Here is a 24663-nt window from a genome sequence, read left to right as displayed (position 1 = left end):
GGGGATTCAGTTGTCTGAAAAAACGCGTTTATTTCGGGCTGAAAAACTCGTTTTGAAAATTTTGCTGTTACTGCCCCATAACTTACATGGGGTTGACCAAACTTGCAGAAACATGTTTATTTCTGCTGAAAAACACGTTCTGACCCTTTCTGCACACTGGGGTTAAGAGCTGAGTGTGTGGGCTCTTCTGAGACTTGCTGTTACATTGGAATTCAGTTGTCTGAAAAATCGCGTTTATTTCGGGCTGAAAAACACGTTTTGAAAAGTGTGCCGTTACTGCCCCATAACTTACATGGGGTTGACCAAACTTGCAGAAACATGTTTATTTGTGTAGAAAAACACGTTTTGACACTTTCTGCACACTGGGGTTAAGAGCTGAGTGTGTGGGCTCTTCTGAGACTTGCTGTTACATGGGGATTCAGTTGTCTGAAAAATCGTGTTTATTTCGGGCTGAAAAACACGTTTTGAAACATGTGCTGTTACTGCCCCATAACTTACATGGGGTTGACCAAACTTGCAGAAACATGTTTATTTCTACTGAAAAACACGTTTTGACACTTTCTGCACACTGGGGTTCAGAGCTGAGTGTGTGGGCTCTTCTGAGCCTTGCTGTTACATGGTGATTCAAGTGTTTGAAAAAACGCGTTTATTTCGGGCTGAAAAACACGTTTTGAAACGTGTGCTGTTACTGCCCCATAACTTACATGGGGTTGACCAAACTTGCAGAAACATGTTTATTTCTACTGAAAAACACGTTTTGACACTTTCTGCACACTGGGGTTCAGAGCTGAGTGTGTGGGCTCTTCTGAGCCTTGCTGTTACATGGGGATTCAGTTGTCTGAAAAAACGCGTTTATTTCGGGCTGAAAAACACGTTTTGAAAAGTGTGCCGCTACTGCCCCATAACTTACATGGAGTTGACCAAACTTGCAGAAACATGTTTATTTCTGCTGAAAAACACGTTTTGACCCTTTCTGCACACTGGGGTTAACAGCTGAACGTGTGGGCTCTTCTGAGCCTTGCTGTTACATGGGGATTCAGTTGTCTGAAAAAACGCGTTTATTTCGGGCTGAAAAAGACGTTTTGAAAATTGTGCTGTTACTGCCCCATAACTTACATGGGGTTGACCAAACTTGCAGAAACATGTTTATTTCTGCTGAAAAACACGTTTTGACCGTTTCTGCACACTGGGGTTAAGAGCTGAGTGTGTGGGCTGTTCTGTGACTTGCTGTTACAGTGGGATTCAGTTGTCTGAAAAAACGCGTTTATTTCGGGCTGAAAAACAGGTTTTGAAAAGTGTGCCGCTACTGCCCCATAAGTTAAATGGGGGTGACCAAACTTGCAGAAACATGTTTATTTCTGCTGAAAAACACGTTTTGACACTTTCTGCACACTGGGGTTAAGAGCTGAGTGTGTGGGCTCTTCTGAGCCTTGCAGTTACAGTGGGATTCTGAAGACTGAAAAAACGCGTTTATTTCGGGCTGAATAACACGTTTTGAAAAGTGTGCTGTAACTGCCCCATAAGTTAAATGGGGGTGACCAAACTTGCAGAAACATGTTTATTTCTGCTGAAAAACACATTTTGACAACTTCTGCACACTGGGGTTAAGAGCTGAGTGTGTGGGCTCTTCTGAGCCTTGCTGTTACATGGTGATTCAAGTGTTTGAAAAAACGCGTTTATTTCGGGCTGAAAAACACGTTTTGAAACGTGTGCTGTTACTGCCCCATAACTTACATGGGGTTGACCAAACTTGCAGAAACATGTTTATTTCTGCTGAAAAACACGTTGTGACCCTTTCTGCACACTGGGGTTAACAGCTGAACGTGTGGGCTCTTCTGAGCCTTGCTGTTACATGGGGATTCAAGTGTCTGAAAAAACGCGTTTATTTCGGGCTGAAAAACACGTTTTGAAACGTGTGCTGTTACTGCCCAATAACTTACATGGGGTTGACCAAACTTGCAGAAACATGTTTATTTCTACTGAAAAACACGTTTTGACACTTTCTGCACACTGGGGTTCAGAGCTGAGTGTGTGGGCTCTTCTGAGCCTTGCTGTTACATGGGGATTCAGTTGTCTGAAAAAACGCGTTTATTTCGGGCTGAAAAACACGTTTTGAAACGTGTGCTGTTACTGCCCCATAACTTACATGGGGTTGACCAAACTTGCAGAAACATGTTTATTTCTGCTGAAAAACACGTTTTGACCGTTTCTGCACACTGGGGTTAAGAGCTGAGTGTGTGGGCTGTTCTGTGACTTGCTGTTACAGTGGGATTCTGAAGTCTGAAAAAACGCGTTTATTTCGGGCTGAAAAACACGTTTTGAAAAGTGTGCTGTTACTGCCCCATAAGTTAAATGGGGGTGACCAAACTTGCAGAAACATGTTTATTTCTGCTGAAAAACACGTTTTGACACTTTCTGCACACTGGGGTTAAGAGCTGAGTGTGTGGGCTCTTCTGAGCCTTGCAGTTACATTGGGATTCTGAAGTCTGAAAAAACACGTTTATTTCGGGTTGAAAAACACGTTTTGAAAAGTGTGCTGTAACTGCCCCATAAGTTAAATGGGGGTGACCAAACTTGCAGAAACATGTTTATTTCTACTGAAAAACACATTTTGACAACTTCTGCACAATGGGGTTAAGAGCTGAGTGTGTGGGCTCTTCTGAGCCTTGCTGTTACATGGGGATTCAAGTGTCTGAAAAAACGCGTTTATTTCGGGCTGAAAAACACGTTTTGAAACGTGTGCTGTAACTGCCCCATAACTTACATGGGGTTGACCAAACTTGCAGAAACATGTTTATTTCTACTGAAAAACACGTTTTGACACTTTCTGCACACTGGGGTTCAGAGCTGAGTGTGTGGGCTCTTCTGAGCCTTGCTGTTACATGGGGATTCAAGTGTCTGAAAAAACGCGTTTATTTCGGGCTGAAAAACACGTTTTGAAAATTTTGCTGTTACTGCCCCATAACTTACATGGGGTTGACCAAACTTGCAGAAACATGTTTATTTCTGCTGAAAAACACGTTTTGACACTTTCTGCACACTGGGGTTAAGAGCTGAGTGTGTGGGCTCTTCTGAGCCTTGCAGTTACATTGGGATTCTGAAGTGTGAAAAAACGCGTTTATTTCGGGCTGAAAAACACGTTTTGAATAGTGTGCTGTAACTGCCCCATAAGTTAAATGGGGGTGACCAAACTTGCAGAAACATGTTTATTTCTGCTGAAAAACACATTTTGACAACTTCTGCACACTGGGGTTAAGAGCTGAGTGTGTGGGCTCTTCTGAGCCTTCCTGTTACATGGGGATTCAAGTGTCTGAAAAAACGCGTTTATTTCGGGCTGAAAAACACGTTTTGAAACATGTGCTGTTACTGCCCCATAACTTACATGGGGTTGACCAAACTTGCAGAAACATGTTTATTTCTACTGAAAAACACGTTTTGACACTTTCTGCACACTGGGGTTCAGAGCTGAGTGTGTGGGCTCTTCTGAGCCTTGCTGTTACATGGGGATTCAGTTGTCTGAAAAAACGCGTTTATTTCGGGCTGAAAAACACGTTTTGAAAAGTGTGCCGCTACTGCCCCATAACTTACATGGAGTTGACCAAACTTGCAGAAACATGTTTATTTCTGCTGAAAAACACGTTTTGACCCTTTCTGCACACTGGGGTTAAGAGCTGAGTGTGTGGGCTCTTCTGAGTTTTGCTGTTACATGGAGATTCAGTTGTCTGAAAAAACGCGTTTATTTCGGGCTGAAAAACACGTTTTGAAAAGTGTGCTGTTACTGCCCCATAACTTACATGGGGTTGACCAAACTTGCAGAAACATGTTTATTTCTGCTGAAAAACACGTTGTGACCCTTTCTGCACACTGGGGTTAACAGCTGAACGTGTGGGCTCTTCTGAGCCTTGCTGTTACATGGGGATTCAGTTGTCTGAAAAAACGCGTTTATTTCGGGCTGAAAAACACGTTTTGAAAATTTTGCTGTTACTGCCCCATAACTTACATGGGGTTGACCAAACTTGCAGAAACATGTTTATTTCTGCTGAAAAACACGTTCTGACCCTTTCTGCACACTGGGGTTAAGAGCTGAGTGTGTGGGCTCTTCTGAGACTTGCTGTTACATTGGAATTCAGTTGTCTGAAAAATCGCGTTTATTTCGGGCTGAAAAACACGTTTTGAAAAGTGTGCCGTTACTGCCCCATAACTTACATGGGGTTGACCAAACTTGCAGAAACATGTTTATTTGTGTAGAAAAACACGTTTTGACACTTTCTGCACACTGGGGTTAAGAGCTGAGTGTGTGGGCTCTTCTGAGACTTGCTGTTACATGGGGATTCAGTTGTCTGAAAAATCGCGTTTATTTCGGGCTGAAAAACACGTTTTGAAACATGTGCTGTTACTGCCCCATAACTTACATGGGGTTGACCAAACTTGCAGAAACATGTTTATTTCTACTGAAAAACACGTTTTGACACTTTCTGCACACTGGGGTTCAGAGCTGAGTGTGTGGGCTCTTCTGAGCCTTGCTGTTACATGGGGATTCAGTTGTCTGAAAAAACGCGTTTATTTCGGGCTGAAAAACACGTTTTGAAAAGTGTGCCGCTACTGCCCCATAACTTACATGGAGTTGATCAAACTTGCAGAAACATGTTTATTTCTGCTGAAAAACACGTTTTGACCCTTTCTGCACACTGGGGTTAATAGCTGAACGTGTGGGCTCTTCTGAGCCTTGCTGTTACATGGGGATTCAGTTGTCTGAAAAAACGCGTTTATTTCGGGCTGAAAAAGACGTTTTGAAAATTGTGCTGTTACTGCCCCATAACTTACATGGGGTTGACCAAACTTACAGAAACATGTTTATTTCTGCTGAAAAACACGTTTTGACCGTTTCTGCACACTGGGGTTAAGAGCTGAGTGTGTGGGCTGTTCTGTGACTTGCTGTTACAGTGGGATTCAGTTGTCTGAAAAAACGCGTTTATTTCGGGCTGAAAAACACGTTTTGAAACGTGTGCTGTTACTGCCCCATAACTTACATGGGGTTGACCAAACTTGCAGAAACATGTTTATTTCTACTGAAAAACACGTTTTGACACTTTCTGCACACTGGGGTTCAGAGCTGAGTGTGTGGGCTCTTCTGAGCCTTGCTGTTACATGGGGATTCAGTTGTCTGAAAAAACGCGTTTATTTCGGGCTGAAAAACACGTTTTGAAAAGTGTGCCGCTACTGCCCCATAACTTACATGGAGTTGACCAAACTTGCAGAAACATGTTTATTTCTGCTGAAAAACACGTTTTGACCCTTTCTGCACACTGGGGTTAAGAGCTGAGTGTGTGGGCTCTTCTGAGTTTTGCTGTTACATGGAGATTCAGTTGTCTGAAAAAACGCGTTTATTTCGGGCTGAAAAACACGTTTTGAAAAGTGTGCTGTTACTGCCCCATAACTTACATGGGGTTGACCAAACTTGCAGAAACATGTTTATTTCTGCTGAAAAACACGTTGTGACCCTTTCTGCACACTGGGGTTAACAGCTGAACGTGTGGGCTCTTCTGAGCCTTGCTGTTACATGGGGATTCAGTTGTCTGAAAAAACGCGTTTATTTCGGGCTGAAAAACACGTTTTGAAAATTTTGCTGTTACTGCCCCATAACTTACATGGGGTTGACCAAACTTGCAGAAACATGTTTATTTCTGCTGAAAAACACGTTCTGACCCTTTCTGCACACTGGGGTTAAGAGCTGAGTGTGTGGGCTCTTCTGAGACTTGCTGTTACATTGGAATTCAGTTGTCTGAAAAATCGCGTTTATTTCGGGCTGAAAAACACGTTTTGAAAAGTGTGCCGTTACTGCCCCATAACTTACATGGGGTTGACCAAACTTGCAGAAACATGTTTATTTGTGTAGAAAAACACGTTTTGACACTTTCTGCACACTGGGGTTAAGAGCTGAGTGTGTGGGCTCTTCTGAGACTTGCTGTTACATGGGGATTCAGTTGTCTGAAAAATCGCGTTTATTTCGGGCTGAAAAACACGTTTTGAAACATGTGCTGTTACTGCCCCATAACTTACATGGGGTTGACCAAACTTGCAGAAACATGTTTATTTCTACTGAAAAACACGTTTTGACACTTTCTGCACACTGGGGTTCAGAGCTGAGTGTGTGGGCTCTTCTGAGCCTTGCTGTTACATGGGGATTCAGTTGTCTGAAAAAACGCGTTTATTTCGGGCTGAAAAACACGTTTTGAAAAGTGTGCCGCTACTGCCCCATAACTTACATGGAGTTGATCAAACTTGCAGAAACATGTTTATTTCTGCTGAAAAACACGTTTTGACCCTTTCTGCACACTGGGGTTAACAGCTGAACGTGTGGGCTCTTCTGAGCCTTGCTGTTACATGGGGATTCAGTTGTCTGAAAAAACGCGTTTATTTCGGGCTGAAAAAGACGTTTTGAAAATTGTGCTGTTACTGCCCCATAACTTACATGGGGTTGACCAAACTTACAGAAACATGTTTATTTCTGCTGAAAAACACGTTTTGACCGTTTCTGCACACTGGGGTTAAGAGCTGAGTGTGTGGGCTGTTCTGTGACTTGCTGTTACAGTGGGATTCAGTTGTCTGAAAAAACGCGTTTATTTCGGGCTGAAAAACACGTTTTGAAAAGTGTGCCGCTACTGCCCCATAACTTACATGGAGTTGACCAAACTTGCAGAAACATGTTTATTTCTGCTGAAAAACACGTTTTGACCCTTTCTGCAAACTGGGGTTAAGAGCTGAGTGTGTGGGCTCTTCTGAGCCTTGCTGTTACATGGAGATTCAGTTGTCTGAAAAAACGCGTTTATTTCGGGCTGAAAAACACGTTTTGAAAAGTGTGCTGTTACTGCCCCATAACTTACATGGGGTTGACCAAACTTGCAGAAACATGTTTATTTCTGCTGAAAAACACGTTGTGACCCTTTCTGCACACTGGGGTTAAGAGCTGAGTGTGTGGGCTCTTCTGAGCCTTGCTGTTACATGGAGATTCAGTTGTCTGAAAAAACGCGTTTATTTCGGGCTGAAAAAAACGTTTTGAAAAGTGTGCTGTTACTGCCCCATAACTTACATGGGGTTGACCAAACTTGCAGAAACATGTTTATTTCTGCTGAAAAACACGTTGTGACCCTTTCTGCACACTGGGGTTAACAGCTGAACGTGTGGGCTCTTCTGAGCCTTGCTGTTACATGGGGATTCAGTTGTCTGAAAAAACGCGTTTATTTCGGGCTGAAAAACACGTTTTGAAAATTGTGCTGTTACTGCCCCATAACTTACATGGGGTTGACCAAACTTGCAGAAACATGTTTATTTCTGCTGAAAAACACGTTTTGACCGTTTCTGCACACTGGGGTTAAGAGCTGAGTGTGTGGGCTGTTCTGTGACTTGCTGTTACAGTGGGATTCTGAAGTCTGAAAAAACGCGTTTATTTCGGGCTGAAAAACACGTTTTGAAAAGTGTGCTGTTACTGCCCCATAAGTTAAATGGGGGTGACCAAACTTGCAGAAACATGTTTATTTCTGCTAAAAAACACGTTTTGACACTTTCTGCACACTGGGGTTAAGAGCTGAGTGTGTGGGCTCTTCTGAGCCTTGCAGTTACAGTGGGATTCTGAAGACTGAAAAAACGCGTTTATTTCGGGCTGAATAACACGTTTTGAAAAGTGTGCTGTAACTGCCCCATAAGTTAAATGGGGGTGACCAAACTTGCAGAAACATGTTTATTTCTGCTGAAAAACACGTTTTGACCCTTTCTGCACACTGGGGTTAAGAGCTGAGTGTGTGGGCTCTTCTGAGTTTTGCTGTTACATGGAGATTCAGTTGTCTGAAAAAACGCGTTTATTTCGGGCTGAAAAACACGTTTTGAAAAGTGTGCTGTTACTGCCCCATAACTTACATGGGGTTGACCAAACTTGCAGAAACATGTTTATTTCTGCTGAAAAACACGTTGTGACCCTTTCTGCACACTGGGGTTAACAGCTGAACGTGTGGGCTCTTCTGAGCCTTGCTGTTACATGGGGATTCAGTTGTCTGAAAAAACGCGTTTATTTCGGGCTGAAAAACTCGTTTTGAAAATTTTGCTGTTACTGCCCCATAACTTACATGGGGTTGACCAAACTTGCAGAAACATGTTTATTTCTGCTGAAAAACACGTTCTGACCCTTTCTGCACACTGGGGTTAAGAGCTGAGTGTGTGGGCTCTTCTGAGACTTGCTGTTACATTGGAATTCAGTTGTCTGAAAAATCGCGTTTATTTCGGGCTGAAAAACACGTTTTGAAAAGTGTGCCGTTACTGCCCCATAACTTACATGGGGTTGACCAAACTTGCAGAAACATGTTTATTTGTGTAGAAAAACACGTTTTGACACTTTCTGCACACTGGGGTTAAGAGCTGAGTGTGTGGGCTCTTCTGAGACTTGCTGTTACATGGGGATTCAGTTGTCTGAAAAATCGTGTTTATTTCGGGCTGAAAAACACGTTTTGAAACATGTGCTGTTACTGCCCCATAACTTACATGGGGTTGACCAAACTTGCAGAAACATGTTTATTTCTACTGAAAAACACGTTTTGACACTTTCTGCACACTGGGGTTCAGAGCTGAGTGTGTGGGCTCTTCTGAGCCTTGCTGTTACATGGTGATTCAAGTGTTTGAAAAAACGCGTTTATTTCGGGCTGAAAAACACGTTTTGAAACGTGTGCTGTTACTGCCCCATAACTTACATGGGGTTGACCAAACTTGCAGAAACATGTTTATTTCTACTGAAAAACACGTTTTGACACTTTCTGCACACTGGGGTTCAGAGCTGAGTGTGTGGGCTCTTCTGAGCCTTGCTGTTACATGGGGATTCAGTTGTCTGAAAAAACGCGTTTATTTCGGGCTGAAAAACACGTTTTGAAAAGTGTGCCGCTACTGCCCCATAACTTACATGGAGTTGACCAAACTTGCAGAAACATGTTTATTTCTGCTGAAAAACACGTTTTGACCCTTTCTGCACACTGGGGTTAACAGCTGAACGTGTGGGCTCTTCTGAGCCTTGCTGTTACATGGGGATTCAGTTGTCTGAAAAAACGCGTTTATTTCGGGCTGAAAAAGACGTTTTGAAAATTGTGCTGTTACTGCCCCATAACTTACATGGGGTTGACCAAACTTGCAGAAACATGTTTATTTCTGCTGAAAAACACGTTTTGACCGTTTCTGCACACTGGGGTTAAGAGCTGAGTGTGTGGGCTGTTCTGTGACTTGCTGTTACAGTGGGATTCAGTTGTCTGAAAAAACGCGTTTATTTCGGGCTGAAAAACAGGTTTTGAAAAGTGTGCCGCTACTGCCCCATAAGTTAAATGGGGGTGACCAAACTTGCAGAAACATGTTTATTTCTGCTGAAAAACACGTTTTGACACTTTCTGCACACTGGGGTTAAGAGCTGAGTGTGTGGGCTCTTCTGAGCCTTGCAGTTACAGTGGGATTCTGAAGACTGAAAAAACGCGTTTATTTCGGGCTGAATAACACGTTTTGAAAAGTGTGCTGTAACTGCCCCATAAGTTAAATGGGGGTGACCAAACTTGCAGAAACATGTTTATTTCTGCTGAAAAACACATTTTGACAACTTCTGCACACTGGGGTTAAGAGCTGAGTGTGTGGGCTCTTCTGAGCCTTGCTGTTACATGGTGATTCAAGTGTTTGAAAAAACGCGTTTATTTCGGGCTGAAAAACACGTTTTGAAACGTGTGCTGTTACTGCCCCATAACTTACATGGGGTTGACCAAACTTGCAGAAACATGTTTATTTCTGCTGAAAAACACGTTGTGACCCTTTCTGCACACTGGGGTTAACAGCTGAACGTGTGGGCTCTTCTGAGCCTTGCTGTTACATGGGGATTCAAGTGTCTGAAAAAACGCGTTTATTTCGGGCTGAAAAACACGTTTTGAAACGTGTGCTGTTACTGCCCAATAACTTACATGGGGTTGACCAAACTTGCAGAAACATGTTTATTTCTACTGAAAAACACGTTTTGACACTTTCTGCACACTGGGGTTCAGAGCTGAGTGTGTGGGCTCTTCTGAGCCTTGCTGTTACATGGGGATTCAGTTGTCTGAAAAAACGCGTTTATTTCGGGCTGAAAAACACGTTTTGAAACGTGTGCTGTTACTGCCCCATAACTTACATGGGGTTGACCAAACTTGCAGAAACATGTTTATTTCTGCTGAAAAACACGTTTTGACCGTTTCTGCACACTGGGGTTAAGAGCTGAGTGTGTGGGCTGTTCTGTGACTTGCTGTTACAGTGGGATTCTGAAGTCTGAAAAAACGCGTTTATTTCGGGCTGAAAAACACGTTTTGAAAAGTGTGCTGTTACTGCCCCATAAGTTAAATGGGGGTGACCAAACTTGCAGAAACATGTTTATTTCTGCTGAAAAACACGTTTTGACACTTTCTGCACACTGGGGTTAAGAGCTGAGTGTGTGGGCTCTTCTGAGCCTTGCAGTTACATTGGGATTCTGAAGTCTGAAAAAACACGTTTATTTCGGGTTGAAAAACACGTTTTGAAAAGTGTGCTGTAACTGCCCCATAAGTTAAATGGGGGTGACCAAACTTGCAGAAACATGTTTATTTCTACTGAAAAACACATTTTGACAACTTCTGCACAATGGGGTTAAGAGCTGAGTGTGTGGGCTCTTCTGAGCCTTGCTGTTACATGGGGATTCAAGTGTCTGAAAAAACGCGTTTATTTCGGGCTGAAAAACACGTTTTGAAACGTGTGCTGTAACTGCCCCATAACTTACATGGGGTTGACCAAACTTGCAGAAACATGTTTATTTCTACTGAAAAACACGTTTTGACACTTTCTGCACACTGGGGTTCAGAGCTGAGTGTGTGGGCTCTTCTGAGCCTTGCTGTTACATGGGGATTCAAGTGTCTGAAAAAACGCGTTTATTTCGGGCTGAAAAACACGTTTTGAAAATTTTGCTGTTACTGCCCCATAACTTACATGGGGTTGACCAAACTTGCAGAAACATGTTTATTTCTGCTGAAAAACACGTTTTGACACTTTCTGCACACTGGGGTTAAGAGCTGAGTGTGTGGGCTCTTCTGAGCCTTGCAGTTACATTGGGATTCTGAAGTCTGAAAAAACGCGTTTATTTCGGGCTGAAAAACACGTTTTGAATAGTGTGCTGTAACTGCCCCATAAGTTAAATGGGGGTGACCAAACTTGCAGAAACATGTTTATTTCTGCTGAAAAACACATTTTGACAACTTCTGCACACTGGGGTTAAGAGCTGAGTGTGTGGGCTCTTCTGAGCCTTCCTGTTACATGGGGATTCAAGTGTCTGAAAAAACGCGTTTATTTCGGGCTGAAAAACACGTTTTGAAACATGTGCTGTTACTGCCCCATAACTTACATGGGGTTGACCAAACTTGCAGAAACATGTTTATTTCTACTGAAAAACACGTTTTGACACTTTCTGCACACTGGGGTTCAGAGCTGAGTGTGTGGGCTCTTCTGAGCCTTGCTGTTACATGGGGATTCAGTTGTCTGAAAAAACGCGTTTATTTCGGGCTGAAAAACACGTTTTGAAAAGTGTGCCGCTACTGCCCCATAACTTACATGGAGTTGACCAAACATGCAGAAACATGTTTATTTCTGCTGAAAAACACGTTTTGACCCTTTCTGCACACTGGGGTTAAGAGCTGAGTGTGTGGGCTCTTCTGAGTTTTGCTGTTACATGGAGATTCAGTTGTCTGAAAAAACGCGTTTATTTCGGGCTGAAAAACACGTTTTGAAAAGTGTGCTGTTACTGCCCCATAACTTACATGGGGTTGACCAAACTTGCAGAAACATGTTTATTTCTGCTGAAAAACACGTTGTGACCCTTTCTGCACACTGGGGTTAACAGCTGAACGTGTGGGCTCTTCTGAGCCTTGCTGTTACATGGGGATTCAGTTGTCTGAAAAAACGCGTTTATTTCGGGCTGAAAAACTCGTTTTGAAAATTTTGCTGTTACTGCCCCATAACTTACATGGGGTTGACCAAACTTGCAGAAACATGTTTATTTCTGCTGAAAAACACGTTCTGACCCTTTCTGCACACTGGGGTTAAGAGCTGAGTGTGTGGGCTCTTCTGAGACTTGCTGTTACATTGGAATTCAGTTGTCTGAAAAATCGCGTTTATTTCGGGCTGAAAAACACGTTTTGAAAAGTGTGCCGTTACTGCCCCATAACTTACATGGGGTTGACCAAACTTGCAGAAACATGTTTATTTGTGTAGAAAAACACGTTTTGACACTTTCTGCACACTGGGGTTAAGAGCTGAGTGTGTGGGCTCTTCTGAGCCTTCCTGTTACATGGGGATTCAAGTGTCTGAAAAAACACGTTTATTTCGGGCTGAAAAACACGTTTTGAAACATGTGCTGTTACTGCCCCATAACTTACATGGGGTTGACCAAACTTGCAGAAACATGTTTATTTCTACTGAAAAACACGTTTTGACACTTTCTGCACACTGGGGTTCAGAGCTGAGTGTGTGGGCTCTTCTGAGCCTTGCTGTTACATGGGGATTCAGTTGTCTGAAAAAACGCGTTTATTTCGGGCTGAAAAACACGTTTTGAAAAGTGTGCCGCTACTGCCCCATAACTTACATGGAGTTGACCAAACATGCAGAAACATGTTTATTTCTGCTGAAAAACACGTTTTGACCCTTTCTGCACACTGGGGTTAAGAGCTGAGTGTGTGGGCTCTTCTGAGTTTTGCTGTTACATGGAGATTCAGTTGTCTGAAAAAACGCGTTTATTTCGGGCTGAAAAACACGTTTTGAAAAGTGTGCTGTTACTGCCCCATAACTTACATGGGGTTGACCAAACTTGCAGAAACATGTTTATTTCTGCTGAAAAACACGTTGTGACCCTTTCTGCACACTGGGGTTAACAGCTGAACGTGTGGGCTCTTCTGAGCCTTGCTGTTACATGGGGATTCAGTTGTCTGAAAAAACGCGTTTATTTCGGGCTGAAAAAGACGTTTTGAAAATTGTGCTGTTACTGCCCCATAACTTACATGGGGTTGACCAAACTTGCAGAAACATGTTTATTTCTGCTGAAAAACACGTTGTGACCCTTTCTGCACACTGGGGTTAACAGCTGAACGTGTGGGCTCTTCTGAGCCTTCCTGTTACATGGGGATTCAGTTGTCTGAAAAATCGCGTTTATTTCGGGCTGAAAAACACGTTTTGAAACATGTGCTGTTACTGCTCCATAACTTACATGGGGTTGACCAAACTTGCAGAAACATGTTTATTTCTACTGAAAAACACGTTTTGACACTTTCTGCACACTGGGGTTCAGAGCTGAGTGTGTGGGCTCTTCTGAGCCTTGCTGTTACATGGGGATTCAGTTGTCTGAAAAAACGCGTTTATTTCGGGCTGAAAAACACGTTTTGAAAAGTGTGCCGCTACTGCCCCATAACTTACATGGAGTTGACCAAACTTGCAGAAACATGTTTATTTCTGCTGAAAAACACGTTTTGACCCTTTCTGCACACTGGGGTTAACAGCTGAACGTGTGGGCTCTTCTGAGCCTTGCTGTTACATGGGGATTCAGTTGTCTGAAAAAACGCGTTTATTTCGGGCTGAAAAAGACGTTTTGAAAATTGTGCTGTTACTGCCCCATAACTTACATGGGGTTGACCAAACTTGCAGAAACATGTTTATTTCTGCTGAAAAACACGTTTTGACCGTTTCTGCACACTGGGGTTAAGAGCTGAGTGTGTGGGCTGTTCTGTGACTTGCTGTTACAGTGGGATTCAGTTGTCTGAAAAAACGCGTTTATTTCGGGCTGAAAAACAGGTTTTGAAAAGTGTGCCGCTACTGCCCCATAAGTTAAATGGGGGTGACCAAACTTGCAGAAACATGTTTATTTCTGCTGAAAAACACGTTTTGACACTTTCTGCACACTGGGGTTAAGAGCTGAGTGTGTGGGCTCTTCTGAGCCTTGCAGTTACAGTGGGATTCTGAAGACTGAAAAAACGCGTTTATTTCGGGCTGAATAACACGTTTTGAAAAGTGTGCTGTAACTGCCCCATAAGTTAAATGGGGGTGACCAAACTTGCAGAAACATGTTTATTTCTGCTGAAAAACACATTTTGACAACTTCTGCACACTGGGGTTAAGAGCTGAGTGTGTGGGCTCTTCTGAGCCTTGCTGTTACATGGTGATTCAAGTGTTTGAAAAAACGCGTTTATTTCGGGCTGAAAAACACGTTTTGAAACGTGTGCTGTTACTGCCCCATAACTTACATGGGGTTGACCAAACTTGCAGAAACATGTTTATTTCTGCTGAAAAACACGTTGTGACCCTTTCTGCACACTGGGGTTAACAGCTGAACGTGTGGGCTCTTCTGAGCCTTGCTGTTACATGGGGATTCAAGTGTCTGAAAAAACGCGTTTATTTCGGGCTGAAAAACACGTTTTGAAACGTGTGCTGTTACTGCCCAATAACTTACATGGGGTTGACCAAACTTGCAGAAACATGTTTATTTCTACTGAAAAACACGTTTTGACACTTTCTGCACACTGGGGTTCAGAGCTGAGTGTGTGGGCTCTTCTGAGCCTTGCTGTTACATGGGGATTCAGTTGTCTGAAAAAACGCGTTTATTTCGGGCTGAAAAACACGTTTTGAAACGTGTGCTGTTACTGCCCCATAACTTACATGGGGTTGACCAAACTTGCAGAAACATGTTTATTTCTGCTGAAAAACACGTTTTGACCGTTTCTGCACACTGGGGTTAAGAGCTGAGTGTGTGGGCTGTTCTGTGACTTGCTGTTACAGTGGGATTCTGAAGTCTGAAAAAACGCGTTTATTTCGGGCTGAAAAACACGTTTTGAAAAGTGTGCTGTTACTGCCCCATAAGTTAAATGGGGGTGACCAAACTTGCAGAAACATGTTTATTTCTGCTGAAAAACACGTTTTGACACTTTCTGCACACTGGGGTTAAGAGCTGAGTGTGTGGGCTCTTCTGAGCCTTGCAGTTACATTGGGATTCTGAAGTCTGAAAAAACACGTTTATTTCGGGTTGAAAAACACGTTTTGAAAAGTGTGCTGTAACTGCCCCATAAGTTAAATGGGGGTGACCAAACTTGCAGAAACATGTTTATTTCTACTGAAAAACACATTTTGACAACTTCTGCACAATGGGGTTAAGAGCTGAGTGTGTGGGCTCTTCTGAGCCTGGCTGTTACATGGGGATTCAAGTGTCTGAAAAAACGCGTTTATTTCGGGCTGAAAAACACGTTTTGAAACGTGTGCTGTTACTGCCCCATAACTTACATGGGGTTGACCAAACTTGCAGAAACATGTTTATTTCTACTGAAAAACACGTTTTGACACTTTCTGCACACTGGGGTTCAGAGCTGAGTGTGTGGGCTCTTCTGAGCCTTGCTGTTACATGGGGATTCAAGTGTCTGAAAAAACGCGTTTATTTCGGGCTGAAAAACACGTTTTGAAAATTTTGCTGTTACTGCCCCATAACTTACATGGGGTTGACCAAACTTGCAGAAACATGTTTATTTCTGCTGAAAAACACGTTTTGACACTTTCTGCACACTGGGGTTAAGAGCTGAGTGTGTGGGCTCTTCTGAGCCTTGCAGTTACATTGGGATTCTGAAGTCTGAAAAAACGCGTTTATTTCGGGCTGAAAAACACGTTTTGAATAGTGTGCTGTAACTGCCCCATAAGTTAAATGGGGGTGACCAAACTTGCAGAAACATGTTTATTTCTGCTGAAAAACACATTTTGACAACTTCTGCACACTGGGGTTAAGAGCTGAGTGTGTGGGCTCTTCTGAGCCTTCCTGTTACATGGGGATTCAAGTGTCTGAAAAAACGCGTTTATTTCGGGCTGAAAAACACGTTTTGAAACATGTGCTGTTACTGCCCCATAACTTACATGGGGTTGACCAAACTTGCAGAAACATGTTTATTTCTACTGAAAAACACGTTTTGACACTTTCTGCACACTGGGGTTCAGAGCTGAGTGTGTGGGCTCTTCTGAGCCTTGCTGTTACATGGGGATTCAGTTGTCTGAAAAAACGCGTTTATTTCGGGCTGAAAAACACGTTTTGAAAAGTGTGCCGCTACTGCCCCATAACTTACATGGAGTTGACCAAACATGCAGAAACATGTTTATTTCTGCTGAAAAACACGTTTTGACCCTTTCTGCACACTGGGGTTAAGAGCTGAGTGTGTGGGCTCTTCTGAGTTTTGCTGTTACATGGAGATTCAGTTGTCTGAAAAAACGCGTTTATTTCGGGCTGAAAAACACGTTTTGAAAAGTGTGCTGTTACTGCCCCATAACTTACATGGGGTTGACCAAACTTGCAGAAACATGTTTATTTCTGCTGAAAAACACGTTCTGACCCTTTCTGCACACTGGGGTTAAGAGCTGAGTGTGTGGGCTCTTCTGAGACTTGCTGTTACATTGGAATTCAGTTGTCTGAAAAATCGCGTTTATTTCGGGCTGAAAAACACGTTTTGAAAAGTGTGCCGTTACTGCCCCATAACTTACATGGGGTTGACCAAACTTGCAGAAACATGTTTATTTGTGTAGAAAAACACGTTTTGACACTTTCTGCACACTGGGGTTAAGAGCTGAGTGTGTGGGCTCTTCTGAGACTTGCTGTTACATGGGGATTCAGTTGTCTGAAAAATCGCGTTTATTTCGGGCTGAAAAACACGTTTTGAAACATGTGCTGTTACTGCCCCATAACTTACATGGGGTTGACCAAACTTGCAGAAACATGTTTATTTCTACTGAAAAACACGTTTTGACACTTTCTGCACACTGGGGTTCAGAGCTGAGTGTGTGGGCTCTTCTGAGCCTTGCTGTTACATGGGGATTCAGTTGTCTGAAAAAACGCGTTTATTTCGGGCTGAAAAACACGTTTTGAAAAGTGTGCCGCTACTGCCCCATAACTTACATGGAGTTGACCAAACTTGCAGAAACATGTTTATTTCTGCTGAAAAACACGTTTTGACCCTTTCTGCACACTGGGGTTAACAGCTGAACGTGTGGGCTCTTCTGAGCCTTGCTGTTACATGGGGATTCAGTTGTCTGAAAAAACGCGTTTATTTCGGGCTGAAAAAGACGTTTTGAAAATTGTGCTGTTACTGCCCCATAACTTACATGGGGTTGACCAAACTTGCAGAAACATGTTTATTTCTGCTGAAAAACACGTTTTGACCGTTTCTGCACACTGGGGTTAAGAGCTGAGTGTGTGGGCTGTTCTGTGACTTGCTGTTACAGTGGGATTCAGTTGTCTGAAAAAACGCGTTTATTTCGGGCTGAAAAACAGGTTTTGAAAAGTGTGCCGCTACTGCCCCATAACTTACATGGAGTTGACCAAACTTGCAGAAACATGTTTATTTCTGCTGAAAAACACGTTTTGACCCTTTCTGCAAACTGGGGTTAAGAGCTGAGTGTGTGGGCTCTTCTGAGCCTTGCTGTTACATGGAGATTCAGTTGTCTGAAAAAACGCGTTTATTTCGGGCTGAAAAACACGTTTTGAAAAGTGTGCTGTTACTGCCCCATAACTTACATGGGGTTGACCAAACTTGCAGAAACATGTTTATTTCTGCTGAAAAACACGTTGTGACCCTTTCTGCACACTGGGGTTAACAGCTGAACGTGTGGGCTCTTCTGAGCCTTGCTGTTACATGGGGATTCAGTTGTCTGAAAAAACGCGTTTATTTCGGGCTGAAAAACACGTTTTGAAAATTGTGCTGTTACTGCCCCATAACTTACATGGGGTTGACCAAACTTGCAGAAACATGTTTATTTCTGCTGAAAAACACGTTTTGACCGTTTCTGCACACTGGGGTTAAGAGCTGAGTGTGTGGGCTGTTCTGTGACTTGCTGTTACAGTGGGATTCTGAAGTCTGAAAAAACGCGTTTATTTCGTGCTGAAAAACACGTTTTGAAAAGTGTGCTGTTACTGCCCCATAAGTTAAATGGGGGTGACCAAACTTGCAGAAACATGTTTATTTCTGCTGAAAAACACGTTTTGACACTTTCTGCACACTGGGGTTAAGAGCTGAGTGTGTGGGCTCTTCTGAGCCTTGCAGTTACAGTGGGATTCTGAAGACTGAAAAAACGCGTTTATTTCGGGCTGAATAACACGTTTTGAAAAGTGTGCTGTAACTGCCCCATAAGTTAAATGGGGGTGACCAAACTTGCAGAAACATGTTTATTTCTGCTGAAAAACACATTTTGACAACTTCTGCACACTGGGGTTAAGAGCTGAGTGTGTGGGCTCTTCTGAGCCTTGCTGTTACATGGTGATTCAAGTGTTTGAAAAAACGCGTTTATTTCGGGCTGAAAAACACGTTTTGAAACGTGTGCTGTTACTGCCCCATAACTTACATGGGGTTGACCAAACTTGCAGAAACATGTTTATTTCTGCTGAAAAACACGTTGTGACCCTTTCTGCACACTGGGGTTAACAGCTGAACGTGTGGGCTCTTCTGAGCCTTGCTGTTACATGGGGATTCAAGTGTCTGAAAAAACGCGTTTATTTCGGGCTGAAAAACACGTTTTGAAACGTGTGCTGTTACTGCCCAATAACTTACATGGGGTTGACCAAACTTGCAGAAACATGTTTATTTCTACTGAAAAACACGTTTTGACACTTTCTGCACACTGGGGTTCAGAGCTGAGTGTGTGGGCTCTTCTGAGCCTTGCTGTTACATGGGGATTCAGTTGTCTGAAAAAACGCGTTTATTTCGGGCTGAAAAACACGTTTTGAAACGTGTGCTGTTACTGCCCCATAACTTACATGGGGTTGACCAAACTTGCAGAAACATGTTTATTTCTGCTGAAAAACACGTTTTGACCGTTTCTGCACACTGGGGTTAAGAGCTGAGTGTGTGGGCTGTTCTGTGACTTGCTGTTACAGTGGGATTCTGAAGTCTGAAAAAACGCGTTTATTTCGGGCTGAAAAACACGTTTTGAAAAGTGTGCTGTTACTGCCCCATAAGTTAAATGGGGGTGACCAAACTTGCAGAAACATGTTTATTTCTGCTGAAAAACACGTTTTGACACTTTCTGCACACTGGGGTTAAGAGCTGAGTGTGTGGGCTCTTCTGAGCCTTGCAGTTACATTGGGATTCTGAAGTCTGAAAAAACACGTTTATTTCGGGTTGAAAAACACGTTTTGAAAAGTGTGCTGTAACTGCCCCATAAGTTAAATGGGGGTGACCAAACTTGCAGAAACATGTTTATTTCTACTGAAAAACACATTTTGACAACTTCTGCACAATGGGGTTAAGAGCTGAGTGTGTGGGCTCTTCTGAGCCTTGCTGTTACATGGGGATTCAAGTGTCTGAAAAAACGCGTTTATTTCGGGCTGAAAAACACGTTTTGAAACGTGTGCTGTAACTGCCCCATAACTTACATGGGGTTGACCAAACTTGCAGAAACATGTTTATTTCTACTGAAAAACACGTTTTGACACTTTCTGCACACTGGGGTTCAGAGCTGAGTGTGTGGGCTCTTCTGAGCCTTGCTGTTACATGGGGATTCAAGTGTCTGAAAAAACGCGTTTATTTCGGGCTGAAAAACACGTTTTGAAAATTTTGCTGTTACTGCCCCATAACTTACATGGGGTTGACCAGACTTGCAGAAACATGTTTATTTCTGCTGAAAAACACGTTTTGACACTTTCTGCACACTGGGGTTAAGAGCTGAGTGTGTGGGCTCTTCTGAGCCTTGCAGTTACATTGGGATTCTGAAGTCTGAAAAAACGCGTTTATTTCGGGCTGAAAAACACGTTTTGAATAGTGTGCTGTAACTGCCCCATAAGTTAAATGGGGGTGACCAAACTTGCAGAAACATGTTTATTTCTGCTGAAAAACACATTTTGACAACTTCTGCACACTGGGGTTAAGAGCTGAGTGTGTGGGCTCTTCTGAGCCTTCCTGTTACATGGGGATTCAAGTGTCTGAAAAAACGCGTTTATTTCGGGCTGAAAAACACGTTTTGAAACATGTGCTGTTACTGCCCCATAACTTACATGGGGTTGACCAAACTTGCAGAAACATGTTTATTTCTACTGAAAAACACGTTTTGACACTTTCTGCACACTGGGGTTCAGAGCTGAGTGTGTGGGCTCTTCTGAGCCTTGCTGTTACATGGGGATTCAGTTGTCTGAAAAAACGCGTTTATTTCGGGCTGAAAAACACGTTTTGAAAAGTGTGCCGCTACTGCCCCATAACTTACATGGAGTTGACCAAACATGCAGAAACATGTTTATTTCTGCTGAAAAACACGTTTTGACCCTTTCTGCACACTGGGGTTAAGAGCTGAGTGTGTGGGCTCTTCTGAGTTTTGCTGTTACATGGAGATTCAGTTGTCTGAAAAAACGCGTTTATTTCGGGCTGAAAAACACGTTTTGAAAAGTGTGCTGTTACTGCCCCATAACTTACATGGGGTTGACCAAACTTGCAGAAACATGTTTATTTCTGCTGAAAAACACGTTGTGACCCTTTCTGCACACTGGGGTTAACAGCTGAACGTGTGGGCTCTTCTGAGCCTTGCTGTTACATGGGGATTCAGTTGTCTGAAAAAACGCGTTTATTTCGGGCTGAAAAACTCGTTTTGAAAATTTTGCTGTTACTGCCCCATAACTTACATGGGGTTGACCAAACTTGCAGAAACATGTTTATTTCTGCTGAAAAACACGTTCTGACCCTTTCTGCACACTGGGGTTAAGAGCTGAGTGTGTGGGCTCTTCTGAGACTTGCTGTTACATTGGAATTCAGTTGTCTGAAAAATCGCGTTTATTTCGGGCTGAAAAACACGTTTTGAAAAGTGTGCCGTTACTGCCCCATAACTTACATGGGGTTGACCAAACTTGCAGAAACATGTTTATTTGTGTAGAAAAACACGTTTTGACACTTTCTGCACACTGGGGTTAAGAGCTGAGTGTGTGGGCTCTTCTGAGCCTTCCTGTTACATGGGGATTCAAGTGTCTGAAAAAACACGTTTATTTCGGGCTGAAAAACACGTTTTGAAACATGTGCTGTTACTGCCCCATAACTTACATGGGGTTGACCAAACTTGCAGAAACATGTTTATTTCTACTGAAAAACACGTTTTGACACTTTCTGCACACTGGGGTTCAGAGCTGAGTGTGTGGGCTCTTCTGAGCCTTGCTGTTACATGGGGATTCAGTTGTCTGAAAAAACGCGTTTATTTCGGGCTGAAAAACACGTTTTGAAAAGTGTGCCGCTACTGCCCCATAACTTACATGGAGTTGACCAAACATGCAGAAACATGTTTATTTCTGCTGAAAAACACGTTTTGACCCTTTCTGCACACTGGGGTTAAGAGCTGAGTGTGTGGGCTCTTCTGAGTTTTGCTGTTACATGGAGATTCAGTTGTCTGAAAAAACGCGTTTATTTCGGGCTGAAAAACACGTTTTGAAAAGTGTGCTGTTACTGCCCCATAACTTACATGGGGTTGACCAAACTTGCAGAAACATGTTTATTTCTGCTGAAAAACACGTTGTGACCCTTTCTGCACACTGGGGTTAACAGCTGAACGTGTGGGCTCTTCTGAGCCTTGCTGTTACATGGGGATTCAGTTGTCTGAAAAAACGCGTTTATTTCGGGCTGAAAAAGACGTTTTGAAAATTGTGCTGTTACTGCCCCATAACTTACATGGGGTTGACCAAACTTGCAGAAACATGTTTATTTCTGCTGAAAAACACGTTGTGACCCTTTCTGCACACTGGGGTTAACAGCTGAACGTGTGGGCTCTTCTGAGCCTTCCTGTTACATGGGGATTCAGTTGTCTGAAAAATCGCGTTTATTTCGGGCTGAAAAACACGTTTTGAAACATGTGCTGTTACTGCTCCATAACTTACATGGGGTTGACCAAACTTGCAGAAACATGTTTATTTCTACTGAAAAACACGTTTTGACACTTTCTGCACACTGGGGTTCAGAGCTGAGTGTGTGGGCTCTTCTGAGCCTTGCTGTTACATGGGGATTCAGTTGTCTGAAAAAACGCGTTTATTTCGGGCTGAAAAACACGTTTTGAAAAGTGTGCCGCTACTGCCCCATAACTTACATGGAGTTGACCAAACTTGCAGAAACATGTTTATTTCTGCTGAAAAACACGTTTTGACCCTTTCTGCACACTGGGGTTAACAGCTGAACGTGTGGGCTCTTCTGAGCCTTGCTGTTACATGGGGATTCAGTTGTCTGAAAAAACGCGTTTATTTCGGGCTGAAAAAGACGTTTTGAAAATTGTGCTGTTACTGCCCCATAACTTACATGGGGTTGACCAAACTTGCAGAAACATGTTTATTTCTGCTGAAAAACACGTTTTGACCGTTTCTGCACACTGGGGTTAAGAGCTGAGTGTGTGGGCTGTTCTGTGACTTGCTGTTACAGTGGGATTCAGTTGTCTGAAAAAACGCGTTTATTTCGGGCTGAAAAACAGGTTTTGAAAAGTGTGCCGCTACTGCCCCATAAGTTAAATGGGGGTGACCAAACTTGCAGAAACATGTTTATTTCTGCTGAAAAACACGTTTTGACACTTTCTGCACACTGGGGTTAAGAGCTGAGTGTGTGGGCTCTTCTGAGCCTTGCAGTTACAGTGGGATTCTGAAGACTGAAAAAACGCGTTTATTTCGGGCTGAATAACACGTTTTGAAAAGTGTGCTGTAACTGCCCCATAAGTTAAATGGGGGTGACCAAACTTGCAGAAACATGTTTATTTCTGCTGAAAAACACATTTTGACAACTTCTGCACACTGGGGTTAAGAGCTGAGTGTGTGGGCTCTTCTGAGCCTTGCTGTTACATGGTGATTCAAGTGTTTGAAAAAACGCGTTTATTTCGGGCTGAAAAACACGTTTTGAAACGTGTGCTGTTACTGCCCCATAACTTACATGGGGTTGACCAAACTTGCAGAAACATGTTTATTTCTGCTGAAAAACACGTTGTGACCCTTTCTGCACACTGGGGTTAACAGCTGAACGTGTGGGCTCTTCTGAGCCTTGCTGTTACATGGGGATTCAAGTGTCTGAAAAAACGCGTTTATTTCGGGCTGAAAAACACGTTTTGAAACGTGTGCTGTTACTGCCCAATAACTTACATGGGGTTGACCAAACTTGCAGAAACATGTTTATTTCTACTGAAAAACACGTTTTGACACTTTCTGCACACTGGGGTTCAGAGCTGAGTGTGTGGGCTCTTCTGAGCCTTGCTGTTACATGGGGATTCAGTTGTCTGAAAAAACGCGTTTATTTCGGGCTGAAAAACACGTTTTGAAACGTGTGCTGTTACTGCCCCATAACTTACATGGGGTTGACCAAACTTGCAGAAACATGTTTATTTCTGCTGAAAAACACGTTTTGACCGTTTCTGCACACTGGGGTTAAGAGCTGAGTGTGTGGGCTGTTCTGTGACTTGCTGTTACAGTGGGATTCTGAAGTCTGAAAAAACGCGTTTATTTCGGGCTGAAAAACACGTTTTGAAAAGTGTGCTGTTACTGCCCCATAAGTTAAATGGGGGTGACCAAACTTGCAGAAACATGTTTATTTCTGCTGAAAAACACGTTTTGACACTTTCTGCACACTGGGGTTAAGAGCTGAGTGTGTGGGCTCTTCTGAGCCTTGCAGTTACATTGGGATTCTGAAGTCTGAAAAAACACGTTTATTTCGGGTTGAAAAACACGTTTTGAAAAGTGTGCTGTAACTGCCCCATAAGTTAAATGGGGGTGACCAAACTTGCAGAAACATGTTTATTTCTACTGAAAAACACATTTTGACAACTTCTGCACAATGGGGTTAAGAGCTGAGTGTGTGGGCTCTTCTGAGCCTGGCTGTTACATGGGGATTCAAGTGTCTGAAAAAACGCGTTTATTTCGGGCTGAAAAACACGTTTTGAAACGTGTGCTGTTACTGCCCCATAACTTACATGGGGTTGACCAAACTTGCAGAAACATGTTTATTTCTACTGAAAAACACGTTTTGACACTTTCTGCACACTGGGGTTCAGAGCTGAGTGTGTGGGCTCTTCTGAGCCTTGCTGTTACATGGGGATTCAAGTGTCTGAAAAAACGCGTTTATTTCGGGCTGAAAAACACGTTTTGAAAATGTTGCTGTTACTGCCCCATAACTTACATGGGGTTGACCAAACTTGCAGAAACATGTTTATTTCTGCTGAAAAACACGTTTTGACACTTTCTGCACACTGGGGTTAAGAGCTGAGTGTGTGGGCTCTTCTGAGCCTTGCAGTTACATTGGGATTCTGAAGTCTGAAAAAACGCGTTTATTTCGGGCTGAAAAACACGTTTTGAATAGTGTGCTGTAACTGCCCCATAAGTTAAATGGGGGTGACCAAACTTGCAGAAACATGTTTATTTCTGCTGAAAAACACATTTTGACAACTTCTGCACACTGGGGTTAAGAGCTGAGTGTGTGGGCTCTTCTGAGCCTTCCTGTTACATGGGGATTCAAGTGTCTGAAAAAACGCGTTTATTTCGGGCTGAAAAAGACGTTTTGAAAATTGTGCTGTTACTGCCCCATAACTTACATGGGGTTGACCAAACTTGCAGAAACATGTTTATTTCTGCTGAAAAACACGTTGTGACCCTTT

Source organism: Lepisosteus platostomus, chromosome 23 (genome assembly GCF_059453375.1).
Source record: "Lepisosteus platostomus isolate fLepPlt1 chromosome 23, fLepPlt1.hap1, whole genome shotgun sequence".
NCBI classification, from domain to species: domain Eukaryota; kingdom Metazoa; phylum Chordata; class Actinopteri; order Semionotiformes; family Lepisosteidae; genus Lepisosteus; species Lepisosteus platostomus.
Note: the sequence above shows the minus strand (reverse complement) of the source record.